At 44.0% G+C, this 10,249-nt stretch overlaps 1 protein-coding gene across 1 annotated transcript in view; it reads right to left on the reverse strand.

Annotated features, from left to right (window-relative positions):
- Positions 1–9,876, reverse strand: part of slc8a3 (solute carrier family 8 member 3) — a 351,492-nt gene extending 341,616 nt beyond the window's left edge. Inside the window, 1 exon segment of the mRNA XM_034194826.1 lies at positions 9,301–9,876. The gene's annotated coding sequence lies outside the window, so the exon portion shown is untranslated.
- Between the last annotated feature and the right edge of the window lie 373 nt (positions 9,877–10,249).

Below are 10,249 nucleotides of genomic sequence, written 5' to 3' on the forward strand. Positions count from 1 at the left end.
TCTAACCCAGGACCTCAAGTGGGAGTCCACCATTACTTCTGTTGTCAAGAAGGCCCAGCAGAGGATGTACTTCCTGCAGCAGTTGAAGAAATTCAACCTGCCAGCAAGGATCATGGTGCAGTTTTACACTGCCATCATCGAGTCCATCCTCACCACCTCCATCACCATGTGGTACGATGGAGCCACTACTAGGGACATACAGAGACTACAGCGCATTGTACGCTCTGCTGAGAAGGTGATTGGCTCCAACATTCCATCTCTTCAGGACCTGTACATCTCCAGGACACTGGGGCGTTCAGGCCGGATCAGAGCCGATCCTTCTCACCCTGTATATAACCTTTTTGACCTCCTCCCCTCAGGCAGGAGGCTACGGTCCCTTCGGACCAGAACCTCCCGCCATAAGAACAGTTTTTTCCCCTCTGCCGTTAGCCTCATCAACAAGAACTTTTAGAACTCTAGATTGTTGCTATCACCACTAACGACCCTGTGTTATGCACTCTGTTTGCACGGATCACATATGGGTGTATATATATATATATATGTATCTTATACATTTATCTTACATTTTGTAACATTATTATAGTGTAAAGTTTTTATTATATATTATTTGTTTTACTGCTCTTTTTTTTTGGACAGAACTTTGTCTCAGGTTAGCACCGAGTACCGCAGCAATTTCCTAATGTTGTGTACTTGTTCACTCATATGGCAATGATTCTGAAATGTTATCCCACCAGAGTATTTTATTCTGCAAAATTTACTGTGTATGTGCCAATGTCTGTGGTATAACAGCACGCTACAAACCTAAAATATATGTGATAAACATCTGAGAATGTGTTCCTCTGAAGAGTACTTCACGCCCTACAAGTCACCGTGCCGTGCTAATCACCACCCACTCCCCTGGTGTACAATTACTGCACCACTGCACACAATCGGTGCCTGTTCAGGTCAATCAAATTGCTCTGCCCCAAACAGAAATACATCTGCATTATATTTTAATTTTGACATGTGAATTTAACTCGGCATCATAGTGACTATGCAGCCAAATTCATATTCAAGCAGAAAGGATTTTTTTCAAGATACAGGAATGAAATTAAAAGCCAAAGAATTCCATAAAATTAAAGTAACAGACACATATCACCCCCTATCTGTACAGGTGCCAGAAATTAGCAACAGGAGACCTGCTTAACATAAGCAACATTTTGGACTCAAGGTTATCATGTGGAGGTGTTTGTAAATTGAGTATGAAAATATCACAGTGTAAATGTCAAGACCGTTATGAGAGCATGCGCTAATGCTGCATGTTGCCGCAGTAGGGAACCGCAGTCTTGTTTGAACCCCTGCGTGATATTGCAGGATTTGACCACTTTTGAGGACAGCCTGCACAAAACCAGCATCACGTCTAATGGAAAAATTGTGTAACGTTTTTCAGAGGTGGGACGAAGTCACTGTTGAGTCATTCCCAAGTCATCAATCTGCAAGTCCCAAGTCAAGTCTCAAGTCAGCTTACAAACAACTGGTGGTCATTATGACTTGAGACTTGACTTGGGACTTGCTGATTCATGACTTGAGAGTGACTTGATGGTGACTTCGTCCCACCTCTGCCGTTTTGTTTTCAGCTGCAATCACCAAAGCAGTCACGAAAAGTGATGTTTTTCTTCAGTTCCCAGTAATAAAGGGAAGACAAGGCAAATGAGAGAGGCTGTGTCGGTAAGTTTTAACCTACACACCTTGACAGAGTAGCTGTGCTCTCTCGCCTGCATAACCGCCTCAACATGTTTGTGCTCCGGGTCATAAACAAACCGCAGCACATGTCCACATTCCGCCGTATCGTCACTTTTTCTTTGCATGTTCACTTTGTTTGCCATGTAATTTGCCCAAAAACTCAGAGAGAGTGCCGTGTTTCTGATGGAGACAGACGAGGACTGTCCCCGGAAGTAGAATTATGCTCTTTCATTTAACCCCTTTAGTGCCCACACTCAAACGAGACTATGGTATCCAATTAGCAAAAACGTTTCTAACAGGATTCAGTCCCAGGTATGTTCCTTTCTGGATTCAGATCGGCAAAGTCTACGACTGGCTGTATCCTAGCTGTGTGAGGACTCACTGAACACGGGCGTGGACATAATCATTGCTGGTCTGCAGCCAATACTGGTGTTTGCAATGTAAAAAAATAAAATGCGGGATCCTCAACAAATTGCTGGACATCATAGACAGTCTATGCTAAGATACTGTGAACGCTGTCGGGGGGGGGACAATTTCAGACGTTTTCCCAGTGAATTATGGTGTTCCTCGGTAATGCATTTTGCCTTCTACACTGTTCAGTGCTTGTATGGACTGGGCGTTGGGTAGGATTGTAAAATCTACTGGGTTAAGTCCCTTTGTCATTGAGGAAAGGTTTACCAACTTTGACTTCACAGATGATGTTGTGATCCTTGCAGAACCCAATGGATGCCATGACTGCAACACTTGAGAAGCTCAAAAAGGAGTCTGAGTGGGTTTAGGATTACTGTGGTTCAAGACTAAGATCCAGGCTTTCACTCTGTTCCTGTATACAGGCAAAGTGTTGAACTTGTAGGCATTCATTGAACTCTGCAGTGACATTCATGTTTCTGGATCCTCAGCCTTTGAGACTAAGAGATACCTGGGAAGACCTTATGGAGTCATGGTGTCACCAGTTGTGTTTGGTGATGCCGATACCAGTCACTCTCAAGTCATCAATCAGCAAGTCCCAAGTCAAGTCTCAAGTCAGCTGTCAACATATGGTGGTATATTATAACTTGAGACTTGACTTGGGACTTGTTGATTGATGACTTGAGAGTGACATGATGGTGACTTACTCCCACCTTTAGCTGATACTCTCACAAGTGCAACAGGTTGTGGTGTTTCTTGTCTTACACCGGATTCATACAACGACCTGATAAAAACAGAAACATTGAGCAGATAGGAAATCTGGTCGGGACTCACTGCTTGGTGTGTGTGATGATGTGATGCAGTATACAAGTTTTCCAGATTTTATGTCAGGCCGCTTATGACCCCATATTGAGTTACCTGTTTTTAGATGTCTATTTACGCTCTAATATGAACCTCTTGTAGCTTGAAACATCGTTTTCTAGCTTGGCCACCAGTTGTTTGTAAGGTCCATACTCTGAACCATCACAACTCTTTGGTGGAACCACTTGTTTGAGGGGAGGGGTCATGCTTTACTCCAACACAGGGGCGACGCCAGGAATTTTGGGACCCATGAAAAGAAATCTTACTCCCCTTTCCAACAGAAGCTGGTGGAGATACTGTGCAAAGCAAAACGCGTCCACAGAAGCAACTGTGGTGATTTCCATATTATCTGCCATTTCCTGCAGAAAACCAGATCACCTCAAAACAAGTCACACGTAATCATGACCACTGTGCACAGAAACATCGAATGCAGTTGACACAAAGACACGCATGCTGATTTTGCTGTAATGTGCTGTATTGTGTTGGATCATCCCATGTGTCCCCGGCTGCAATGTTCTACTATGAGACTTGGATGTTAACCAGTGACCTAAGGTGACATCAGGATGTCTCTGGCAAGGGCGCAATTTAGAACTAGAAATTGGGGGGGACAAAGTGTGAGGCCGGCAGGGCTGAAGCCCGCTTTAGACCCCCAGAAGCCAACGGTTTCTAGATAAGCTCAGATGCATTCTGAGCATCCAGAACAGTAATTTTAATGTTTTGAGAAGACTCTAAAGTGGACACCATTTGACTTATACAATTTGAAACTGTGGATATAAGTACTTTATTCTGAGAATAGCCAGCATTGATTTTATTAACATCCTGGTGTAAATAAGGTATCACCACATGTGTAGAACTCAAAAAGAATGATAGGTTGAGTTTTCATTAAAAAAAACAACTGCAATGTGGTAAAATGTATTCATAAATAGGAAAGAACAGGCTCTTAATAATTATTAACTATCGCATACTGTATTTTTTTTTCTCAAGATTTGTTTTTGCAAAAGTTTGAAAAAAACAACAGATCATAAGTTTAGGATAAATTACTTATCATGAATTAAATTTTTGAAGTGGCACTAATGACAACACTCATACTGAACATAATTTCACTTACATAGACTGATTTTGGAGATCAAGCAATAATTTCAGGTGAGGTCCCAGATAGCTTTTCTGATTTCCTTTTCTAACTTTCAGAATTTAGTAAATTAGCATATGGTCCATTGATACTTATGTGTAGACACTAGTCCCTAGAGGCAACTATTTTTGGTTTCAAATCTGGGCAAATGCAGTCCCAGAAAATTCTGAATGTGACAAACAAGAAACAGGTGTTGTAAACAAGTCAGTGCTGCTAAAAATACAAACTTGCAGAAACAAAGATACTATTCTGACATGGTTTTGCACATAAGACTGACATGGTTTGCACATAAGACTGGCATAGCATGTTTCAAGTACACACATATATATCAGAAGGTGGAGGGATCATACCATATTCTGTCCCCCTTGGTTGAAAAGGTGGGGGGGACATGTCCCCCCCTATCCCCCACCACATTGTGCCCATGGTCTCTGGTACTGAGATGCTGATGCTTTAATGTGACATGTAACAATATTAAATTGTACATGGAACCTTAAATTTAATCAAATTAATTTTCAAACTTGGGCCAATTGAAATCATTCAGATAAATTCTGAACTGGCTGTAATGGTCAATTTCCATCATTCACTTCAATTTAATCATCTTATAATGCACCAAATCACAACAAAAACCGTCTCAAGGCGCCTCACACAGAACAATTCAATATAATAAATAAATAAATAAATAAAAATGAATAAAAAATTCAAATACATAATTAAAAACAGAAGTAAAAGAATAAAACTGATAAAAAAAATAAAAACTATTCATAAGAAAGAGAATAAAATGGGTTTTACGTCTTGACTTAAAAATGTCCACAGTGAGCCGATGTGCATCATGCAGGCGATAACATTATTTCTTACAATGATGCCAGAAATGTTTAGCAGGTGGCACACAGTTCTATGAGATATTACATAAGCAAAACAAACTTGCTTTTGATATTGATTTGGTGCATCAAAGTTCACCAAATTGTAATTACTTTATCCTCATTATATGCCCTTTGAATCTGGATATTTGTGTTAACTACCTGGACTTGTCTATCTATCCATTCATTTACTCTGCATTTTACAGGGTGCACGCCTCGACTTTACCAAAGCTCAGGAATATGTTGCATTTACATTATGTTTTGGGACAATGTCCTAAGCAGAAATATTCAAGACTGAAAATATATTTTATTTTTGCACAGCATTTTATTTCTGTCAGACTGGAAAGCCAGAAACGGCATTTAGAAAGAGAGCATAGTCTCCATTTTAATGAGTCGATTCAGCAAACTAGTATACGCTTCCAGGTGTGTTAAAACAGATATTAAGCTTTCTACTCAAAATACACTGAGGTAATAGGTCCTTAAAAAATAAACAGATAATTTAGGTCTCTAAAGCCCCACTGATGCATGCAATAAAAAGCCTATATTTACTTAGTGCAAACATATTGCAAATAACCACAAGTTGCATGCTGCTGGCAATTGTCTACATCACAATGCAACAAGAGTAGTGTTGTTGCACAGTTTTGGAAATGTAAAAAGACACATTTACAAGGTGTTATACACATGTAATATACTTACATAGGGCCCTGTCCCACCGGGGAGAGGATTAATTGCGCATGAATTGAGTATACAAATTGCGGGTGTTCGTTGTCGTCCGCAACAAAAATGGCCAAAAATGACAAATGTCCCAGTATAAATTATGGATATATTAATAATATATAGCGAATATATGATGAACAATCACGGTTATATAACGCATGTAGTGAGGAAACTGATCCGACACATTGAGATTATCACGGCAGTATTACGGGTGTATTATGAACGCATCGCGCACGTGTTGCGTGTGCACGGCATCTGCATTGCGGTCATAAAATAAGCGCACGCGCTCCTTTTGGCATGACTATTCACACCAACAATACAGCCTCTGGAGCAAGTGCTAGACTTGGACAAGTTGATCACAGAGTTTGTTCATGTTGTCATGCGAGGATTAACTGTTCATGAGTTTGGGGAGTGGGAGGGGGTAGCCACTTGGGGTGTGAGACAGTGTTTTTTTTGTGTGTTTTTTTTTAGAGTGTCACAGAAAACAGACTTCAGCGTGAGTTTACAGCAACTCTTCCTTTTGTTGGTGTTAAATAAAAGTCCTGGATTGCAGCAGCTATGTCTTTGTGGATCTACACAGCCGGACCGGCACTGACGGGCAGGTATGTCACTTTCTGCCAAATATAGTACTTTGGGTTTACGTGTTTGTTATGAATTCACAGATTGTCCGCAAATCAGCTGCAAAGCAGATGTAATAAAAACGCTTTATTCGTGGCCAATTTGTATGCATTTGCTACAACTTATTTTAGTTTGTGATGTGGACATGATGGGCACGATATATATCTGTTTTACACACTGTCCCGGTCTGCTGCCAAGCCGCAAATCCCCGTCAGTTGCGGATATCAGTGGTTAACGGCAGATATACAGTGCACAGAGTGAATATGTATTGAGTATGTATGGAGTATGTAAGGCGGATGTCATCCGCATCCAGATTTTTGAGCTACTCAAAAATCCTGGCTGCAGACATGCGTGCCTCTTGGGATGATCACGGACGTGTTCGTATGACGGCCGACTCATACAGGCATGTTACACAGATATTGCGGATGTTTGGTGAATATGGGCCAATTTTGTGCGCAATCCATACGCAAATCCTCCTAAACGCCAGTGGGACAGGGCCCTTACACAGGAATCTGCATACAGACACACACACATTACACATTTTCACTTGTTCAGACAGACTTGCACACAGCACACTCACCCATCGCCAAATACAGCAGTTTGTAAGTCCACACTGGAATATGTGGATCCTAAAATCACAGTTTCTTCATGAATTTGGTCAGATGAGGTGTAGATGGATAAGCCACCTCAAGAAAAGTGTGCAGTACCAATAGCAACAGTATGATTTTGCATTTGTCATGTCAAGTGTTTGCAAACTGCTGCACCATCAGCAACTATGACCTGCACCAAGATTGCAGTGACACTGCACTTGTGTGTTAAATACAAACAACTATTGCATCATTTTATTGCATGAGACAAGGATAAGAAAGGACCTGTTTCTGGGACTGTTACTTTAAATGGAAAGAATGTGTCGTTTGCCACGCCCCTCTCCAACAGGCAGTGAGGAGGAACAATATAACAGCTGAATCTGTCTGTTACACATTGTGTAGGTGTATCACACAAACTACAGACCAGCTTACTGTTAGGAACTTCTTTGACACATTGTACAGAAATGTAAAATAAGTCATTTCAAGCATAAATTTTGTTCACAGCAGGACAGCCTGTACGTGCAGAGTCACGGAATTGTAAGACTATGAGAATGTTAGGGCCCTGTCCCACTGGCGTTTAGGAGGATTTGCGCATGAAATGAGGAGACAAAAGCTGAGCGTCCGCAACAAAGGTGGGCGGAAATGACAAATGTCCCGGGGTGGATCAGCAAATACATGAGGAAGAAAAGCGGATATAACAGGGAACAGAAGCGAAGGCGACCGCGGAGGCGCCCCCATGAGGGGCACAGCGGCCGTGATGCACTCGCTCCATCCGTGCCCACTCTGTCTGCATGCGCGACATACCATTTGCGACCGTGATGTGGCCGTGCTGGGCACGCGTCATATCTGTTTTGCACGTTGTCCCGGTCCGCCGCCGAGCCGCGCCAACCCGTCGGTTGCGGATATCAGCGGATGACAGGGGATATGCGGCGCGTTGGTTGTGTATGTCCTGCGTATGTCTTCAGTATGTGTTCTGGCAGTGATGCGGATCTCATCCGCAGCAGGATTTTTGAGCCGCTCAAAAATCCTGGCTGCGGACATGCGTGCCTCTGCGGATGATCACGGACGTGTTCGGATGGCGGCCGACTCATACAGGAATGTTACACGGTTATTGCGGTTGTTTGGCGGATGTGGGCCACTTTTGTGCGCATTCCATCCGCAAATCCTCATAAACGCCAGTGGGACAGGGCCCTTAATATTAACAAGCAGTTGTCACTGCCAAAGTGACACCTGCTGCTAAATTTGATGCACATATGCACTATACAGGTGAGCCGATGCACACATGCACTATACAGGTGAGCCGATGCACACATGCACTATACAGGTGAGCCGATGCACACATGCACTATACAGGTGAGCCGATGCACACATGCACTATACATGTGAGAGCCGATGCACACATGCACTATACATGTGAGAGCCGATGCACACATGCACTATTTGTGGGTTTCCTTCCACAATCAAAAACGTGTTTATTTAGGCTCTGCTCCTTTCTCTGCCCCTGATCAAGGCAGCATCTCTACATCTGGAGTCAGTACCCAGGCGCTGGACTGTGGCTGCCCACTGCTCCTAGTGGTACTGTGTCTAACTGTAATTAGGATGGTTAAATGCAGAGGACACATTTCACTGTGTGTATGTGCTGTGCACTGACAAATAAAGGAAATTATTATTATTATTATTATTATTATTATTATTATTATTATTATTATACAGGCGGAAGCCGATGCACATGCACTGACACCTGATGTATACATGCACTAAACAGCTTATGCACATATGCACCATACAGGTGAGAGCTGATCATGCGCACATGCACTACACATGCACTGTATGGCTGAGAGCAGAGTGGCTGTTCTGCTCGTATATCCCCCTCCCTGCTCCTATTTTGGCTGAGAGAGGGTCCTCTTTAAGGAGGCTATCTGAGCTCCTCGTAAACATGGACTCAGCAGACACACCGAGCCTCAGCTGTTACAGATTAATCATCGTGTAGGAGCTTTTTTTCAGTGTCAGTGTTACCTGAGGGGGAATCCCTGCTGCACGGAGCACCCAAACTTAAAGGGTGCAAAAAGGCCTGCAGACAGATGCATGAGGCTAAAAATATATATATATATTGTGTCTAAATAAGACCCAAACTGCCAGATCCAGTATGAGGGGAAAATAAAAAAATAAATTCAATAAAACTCCAGGTAGTCATCCAATCAGAAGCAGTGTGCTGTCATTTTCACGGCACACCCTTTACCGGTATCACGAATCCAGCTCAGCTCGTTGCAGCGGATCATACGAGCTGGATGATGAGTGACGGACACGCGTGTGAAAGCACCCACTGGTGTGTCCCATTTTAAAGGTGCGCATCTCTTATTAATAACAATTACTTTTGGTGCGTATTTGCACCAGAACCTACCTGGATTGGGGTTCCGGGGACTTTATGAGGACACTGAGTAACCGCTCCCGTCCGCCTCCTCTCTCACTGTCCGTCCGATCACCACAATATAACGTCACAATTCGGATTGGACTCCTCTACGGAACCAGAACATCGTCCTCGCAGCTCCTGCAAGCCAGGACGCTCGTGCGTATCGGCGTTTTGGATCGAACCGGCCGGAGGCTGCTCCGTCTTTCGTCCTCTCCTGCTGTCTTGGCGCCCTCCTCCCCGGATCCTCCCCTGTCTGTCGGACTGACCGGGTCGCAAACAGCTGTCAAAGCGACGAGGGGGGAGGAGGAGGAGGGAGGGAGGGGGAAGTCGGTATTTTAAGGTTGCACCCTTATGGTGGAGATGGATGCTCCGAGTCCGTCCGCGCGCGGTTCTCCCTCCTGCAAGCCGTGAATCAGCGCTCTCCTCCTCCTCCACCACCACCTCCTCCTCCTCTCTGCGCAGAAAAGCTGTGATGTCGCCGCAGATATTTGGCACCACAATTACGAGGAATTGACACGCGAAAGCGCGTTTCAGACGCCTGCTGCCGGACTGTTTGCGCACCGCCGGACTGCGCGGCGCGTCTCCTCCTGCGCTGTCGGTTCCCGGACCCGGCGGCGGCCGCTGGACGAACCTGTGAAGTGCGACCCTCCGGTAATTCTTGTTAACATTTAGATCTATTATCACGCTGCACGCAAGCGTGAAACGGTTGCGCCTTAAAGCCCCGCAGCTCCCCCAAAAATTTAAAGTCAGGCTGGCGCGCAGCTGCGTCACCGCGCGCTGAGAGAGGAAACCTGCACCACGAACCATAAATATCATCCAGGCCCGCAGCTCACCATGACAACTGTTCACAGCGGGAGGAGGGGCTGACTTAAACCCACGATTTAAAAAAGAAAATAATAAAATACTGCCAACGCAGTTTGTAGGACACATTAACCCAAGT

This window comes from Thalassophryne amazonica, chromosome 19 (genome assembly GCF_902500255.1).
Source record: "Thalassophryne amazonica chromosome 19, fThaAma1.1, whole genome shotgun sequence".
Classification (NCBI taxonomy): Eukaryota; Metazoa; Chordata; class Actinopteri; order Batrachoidiformes; family Batrachoididae; genus Thalassophryne; species Thalassophryne amazonica.